At 35.4% G+C, this 6,580-nt stretch overlaps 1 pseudogene; it reads right to left on the reverse strand.

Annotated features, from left to right (window-relative positions):
- Window positions 1-5,833: 5,833 nt before the first annotated feature.
- Window positions 5,834-6,200, reverse strand: LOC101042075 (alpha-endosulfine pseudogene; annotated as a pseudogene).
- Between the last annotated feature and the right edge of the window lie 380 nt (window positions 6,201-6,580).

Raw genomic sequence — 6,580 nt, forward strand, 5'->3', positions numbered from 1 at the left:
AATCTTTTTAGTAGAGCATGGGAACCACTCATTTCTACTATTAACCTGCACTAGAATTCCCTTTCAGAGCTTATCCACCACCCTCCAACCACCTACTTAAAGGATAAGTAGGAATCCAGCAAATTTCTACTTATCCTCTAAGATCTTGGTCAAATAGTCTCTTCTCAGCATTCTTGTTCTACATAATTCACACAGTAGAAATCACTCCCAGTCATTGTGCTGATGGAACTTTAAATATTCAAATATATAGATTTAGAAATTATTTTTGTTAAAACCACACCTCTAATGCCCATTTTTCTTTTATGTTTTCCCATAGTATTTACTGCCATCTGACATGTTATATAGTTTACATATTAATTTTCTTATGTTTGTCTCCTACTACGAGAATAATAATTTTCAACATTATTCAATGACAAATGTCAAAGATACAAAAAAGTTTACAGATTTGCACAATGAACCATCTTATGAACCCTCATCATGCAAAGTTAATAATTGCCATGCAGAGTCAATAATTACTAATCTGTTATCACTATTTGCTTCATCTGTCTACCCCGAAATAGATATAGCTGAAAACTTTCACATTTTGTAAAATAAGTAGAGATAATATCTTCTAACTATGTGCAATTTTTTCATAAATACAACCACTTGTTCATAAAGGAGAACTCAAAAAAGATGTTTTAAGAGTGAATTTGGGAGGGTTTTTTGTTTGCTTTTTAAATAGAGAGAGTCCATGGTGGTCTTGAACTCTTTGCCTCAGTCCTGGGAGGTCTCAAACTCTCAGCCTCAAGCAATTCTCCTGCCTTACCCTCCCAAAGTACTGGTATTACAGATGTGAGCCACCAGACCTGACCAAAGGGTTAATTTGAATGTGTTTCTCCTGTTGAAGATGATACTAGTAAAAAAAATAAAAATTAAAAAAAAATTATTTCCTGAATCATTTGATAGTAAATTGTATACTTCTTGAGAGTTCTTTCCTAAATACTTCATCATGTATCTCTTAGGAATAAGTTTTTATATAACCACGTGATTTTGACACCTAGAAAATCAAAGTAATCCCTTCATGTTAGCTAATAGCATTTCATTATCTGATTTTCAGCAGTTAAGATTTCTGCCTGTTTTCTTCACTGCTGTATCACCAACAGCCTGAACAGTCACTGGCTCATAGCAAGTCTTAAATAAAACATTTTTAAATTGGTAGATCTGTATCTCTGATTAAACTGAGTTTCTTTAAGGCAGAAACTATAACCTCTTAGTTCCAAGTTCCTAGCATAGTACCTGGAACATGGTAGGAACTTTATTAAATGTTTGTATAATTTAACTGAAAGGAAGGACACGTTGTATTAATTATAGTTATAAGAGTTGAGGTGACATAGAATTAAGGCAAAATCCAAGAGGAAATAATTTAGGTAGAGAAAAGAAAGCTGATATGTCTGAGAAGAGTTTGGATCCAAGTCTTAAAGGAAATGGTGTCATCCAGCATGGTACAGAGGAAATCTCTGTTCCACAGATATAGATAATCTTTTTCTGACTTCTTATAAATAAAAGATCTTTGTCACAAAGAAGAACCTGTGAGACAGAAAGAAAGCTCAGTTTCTGTCACTGCTGTTGAAGACAGCTACTTAAGACCATGAAATAAGTAACATTGCCATGAACAAAAGATGGCAACATTTTCAGAAGATACTGTATCAAACCACACAGCATAACCTAAAATTAAAATATGCTATTGATTCTAGTTGTCTTTCCTTAGTTTCTTTATAATATACAATTACATGAGGGTTTGTGTATATATATATATATATATATATATATATATATATATATATATATATATTTTGTGGACCCCACCCCGAACTGGGAGGCAGAAAATCTAGCATGTAACTCTGGTCCTGCCTAGGGAAAGGTGAGGAGCTTTCTGTCACCACTGCTCCGGATTTTGGTTTCTTCTTTTTTTAAAATAAAGAAGCTGAATTAGAATCAATAGTTTATAAACTATGTTACTAATAAAATCCTTTTTATGCTGCAATTTTTTGGGGGTCATGTTGTCAAAATTCAAAATGCAAAACAAGACACGTCAGAAGTATTGCCCCTAATCTTGAACCTCAAAAATCTAGTCCCATACCTTAAATACACCAAAACTCTCAGATTTTTTTGTGTAGCTTCTGAGGTACATTGTAAGTATAAATAGAAAATGTATTTATAAAATATACATGCATATTTTCTTTTTTAACGAAAATGAGTGGTAGGTTATTTATATCATTCTATGCTCTGCTTTTTACATTTATATCTTGGAAATTCTCTCAGTATGCAAATAACCCATATTCTTTTAAAGTTGCATAATACTATCCACAACTATTTATTTTACCAGTTCCCTATGATAGGACACATTGTTTCAATCTTTTGTACTTCTGTAATTATGAATGATACTTCAATGAATAAATGTGTAAATAAATGGTTTACAGAATTAAATTTGTAGAATAGAGCCCCAGAACTGGAACTGCTGGATTAAATAATATATGCATTTATAATTTTTATTCTTGACAAATAGAGGTTCTTTCAACTTATATTCTCAATAGGAATGTAAAAAAATATACAAAAGCTCATGTTTCCCCACACTTAGGCCTGTGTAGTACACAATGAAACATTTTTATATGTACATTTTGTTAAGTAAAACATAAAATATTTATTTTAATTTTCATTTCATTAATAATGAGTTGAGTTCCTGTATACATTTGCATATATACATTTCTATTGACTTATTTTTTATTTGAATCATACCAAATTTATAGACTATGCCTCAGTGACAAGTAAGATATTCGATGTTAAGTTTTGTTATCTAAGTATGCAATATATTTTTCTATTAGTTAATGTATTTTTTGACTCTCCCAATAGTGATTTAAAGTTTTCTTTATATTAATCTTATACATATCATGTACAGTTTATTCCTAGGTATTTAATCTGTTTTGATGGCATTGAAATACGGTGTCCTCTAAAATATATCTCTAACTGTTGTCTAAACAACACGTACACAGACAGAGAGTATTGTTTTTCAGGATTTTGTAAACCATGTGTTCCTATCCTTTAAAGATCTTTTTGTCAAAATGTTATTGGTTTTAAATTATTTTAAATACTCTTTATATGTTGAAAAATTTAACCATTTTTTTGAGTTCCCAATATTTTTCTCCAGTTGGTTATTTTCTTTAGACTTTGTATATAGTGGAGTCTGTCTTAATTAATTAAATTACTCTAATTTATTATTTTATCCTTTAATATCTTCTTGATATTAAAAAAAAAAAACACCCGAAACATACCACGATATCCCCACCATGAAGTAAATGGGATATCAAAATTGAGAAGAAAGATCTTCCCCATTTCAAGACTATTTTTAAAACTATCTTTAATATATTTTTGATATTAAAAAAACAACAACATGCAACATACCACAATATCCCCATCATGAAATAAATGGGATATCAAAATGGGGAAGATCTCCCCATTTCAAGACTATTTTTAAAACTCCTTCATGATTTCTTCTGTAGTTAAGTTCCACAGCACATCATGTGAAAATACTATCTTCAACATAACACAATTGACAGTGGGTTACCATCTTCACACAGCCTCATTTTCAAATATAGATTGACTGAATATCTTATTCCAAGTTAACACTGGTTGAAGCACAAAGAAGATAATAAAGCTGGAGAAAAGAAAAGCAAGCAGCTCTGTCTGTGTAAATCTTCTCTGCTTCCAGTTTTCCCAGGGGATGCTGACAAAATGGTTCAACTATGCTCCAGCATCCTGGAGTTGCTGCTGCCAAACACAAACCAGGAATCTTCCCCGTTGATATTTAGGTGGACATGAACAACTGCCATGAGGGAATGACAAACTGTAGTCAGGTCTGGGTATGGATAGTAAGGTTGAAATCCCAGAACTAAAATGTAGCCGACTAGTTACGCAAGCTTAATGCTGTTTTGGTCGTTTAACTAACCACACAGTAATGCACATTTAAAACAACTTAAGCAATTGAATTTAAACAACTGGATTTTGATATCCCATTTATTTCATGGTGGGGATATCGTGGTATGTTGTGGGGGTTTTTTTTATTTCAACTTTTCAAACTATAGAACATCAGGAATGTATTTATATAAAGTATGAAGTCTGCAAACACTTGACCTTTTTCAGATGGATACCAAATGTTTCTAATATTATTTACACCTAGGAATAATGCTCCCTATTGATACAAAATGCCACTACTATCATTTGCTATACAAAGTATATAATAAATATATACAGTTTTTTCCTGGACTTCCTATTTTATCCATTGATATGTCTAGTCACATGACTGTCACATTGTTTAATTCCTTGTAACTTTATAAGCATTCTAATATCTTGGGAGCTATTAACAATCTCCACTACCAATTCTATTTTTCCTGTTACTTTTTATTTGTATGTATTTTTTAGAAAACTTGAGAACCATCTTGACCAGTTTTAATTCCTATTTCTTATGTGAGTCATACTGAATTTATGAATTATAACTTAGTGAAAAGTGATGTGGTTGATGTTTCCTTTTATTATCTAAGTACACAATATATTTTGTTAATATTTTTTGCAGGTGCTTCAATAGAGATTTAAAGTTTTTTTCATATCCATCTTATACATAGCACATACTGTACTCACAGATATTTAATCTTTTCTAACAGTGTTAGTCTCTTCTAAAATGTTTCTGATTGTTGTCTGAATGACAAATGATTTTATTCCAAAAAAACTTACTGATTTTCTTTATTGCTTTTAAAGGTTTTTGTTTTTATGTTTTAGCAATTTTCCTGAACTTTCCAGAAAGACAATAAAATTATGTACAATTGGTAGCTTTATCTCCTCCTTTCTAATGTTTATAACTCTAATTTCTTTCTTTTGTCTAATAGTCTGGCTAGGACACCCAGTTCGATATTAAATAATGGTGGTTATAGTGAATATCCTTGACTTTAATGCAACTTGTTCTAGTGTTTCACCATTAAGCATAATCCTAGTATTGATACTGAAGCACGTATATTTTACTATGTCATAAAAACATCCCTCTATTTCTATTTTAAATTTATTATCAAAAATGGAATTTGAGTGTTATAAAATACTTTTTTTTTCTGGGTTGGGTTTTTTCATGGGTTTTTGTTTTGTTTCCTTTATTTCAAACACTGAAAAAGTTCTTTGGGCTCTGTGGGGTTCCCCACGCTCACGGCTCCTTTCTCCCACAGTCACTTCCTTTCTCCCCATAGCAAATCTATTTCAAGGACAGTACTTTTTAAAATGATGATTTCTCAGCTGGCTCTGCAGAACCAGAGGACCTGTTTGCATCTGTTCGTGTGGATGGAGTTTCTTTTATCTGACGCAGGTCTCCAGCCACACTGAAACAAAGCATTTATCTACAGAGCTCAGCTAGAACCCCTTATCTTCAGTCTACTCCATTTCCTTTCCCTCACGCCTACCCCACACAGCCACATGGTTAAGGAGGAGGAGAGTTCAGGCATGTTTTTACCAACTCCAAGCCCTCTTTCCTATTCCTCCCTATCTCTCCCACACCATCCTCTCAACCCCACCCCCACCCCCAGGATTTCGTCGAGATTTCTCCCAACTGTTATTTGGAAACAAGGTGAAACAAAAAAGGTTCAAGGTTTTGGTGCTCAGCCCAAGGGGCTCCATGTGCTGGGACACCAACGGGCAGGGGCTTCTTTCTCTCCAGCCCGCACCCGAGCCACCTCCTGACCCCTGGCTGCAAAAGCAGGGGTCAGAAGGGCTGGCGAGGAGGGGGGCAGCGTCCCTGGATCTGGCAGAGCCCCGGGCAGCATCATTCAACCTGGCCACCGGCAAGCTTGCTGGGAGGAGCGAGGACTTTCTCTGGAGCAGACAGATCCTGCGGGGCAGGGAGGCGGTCACCAGTCACCACGGTTCTCGTCGGGTTCTGCACTCGGCAGCTGCTCATTCTTCACGGTGGCTTTGACCATGTCACAGTCTCCTGAGACAAAGTACTTCTGCCCTTCCTGGACTCTCTTCATGAGGAAGGCCGAGCCTCCAGGCTTTTGTCCCAGGCTTGGGTATTCGGCCTTCAGCTTTGCCTTTTCAGCTCTCTCCGGGAGAACAGCTTCTTTCTCCTGCGTGTTCTGCTTCTCGCGGTTCTCCTCCGCGGGGTTCTCTTCTCCTTGTTTCTGGGACATGGCGGGACTGGGGCTGCGGGGTGCAGGGGCCCGGAAAAGCAACCGGCAACCAGGGAAGGGACGGGAGAGGGGAACGGGGCCCACCTGCGGCGCTGCCTTGGCTCCTGTCACCAGGCGTGCTCCATAAAATCTTCTGTATTATCTTTGAAGATACTAAAAATGCTTTCTCACTCTTTTAGAATTAGGTTTGGTAAATTATATCTGCCCCCCCCCCCCAAATTGTCACTTCAATCTAGATTTTCAAATTTATTTGAGTGGGATTGAGAATTGAACAAAGTAATCTCCTAAGATGACTTGCATGTCCTTTCTGCGTCTGATTATTTTCTAGTAATTTCTTATTTCGAGTACATGTGCCTTTTTCCCTTCTTGATTGAATTAGA

Source organism: Saimiri boliviensis, chromosome 4 (assembly GCF_048565385.1).
Source record: "Saimiri boliviensis isolate mSaiBol1 chromosome 4, mSaiBol1.pri, whole genome shotgun sequence".
In the NCBI taxonomy this organism is placed as follows: domain Eukaryota; kingdom Metazoa; phylum Chordata; class Mammalia; order Primates; family Cebidae; genus Saimiri; species Saimiri boliviensis.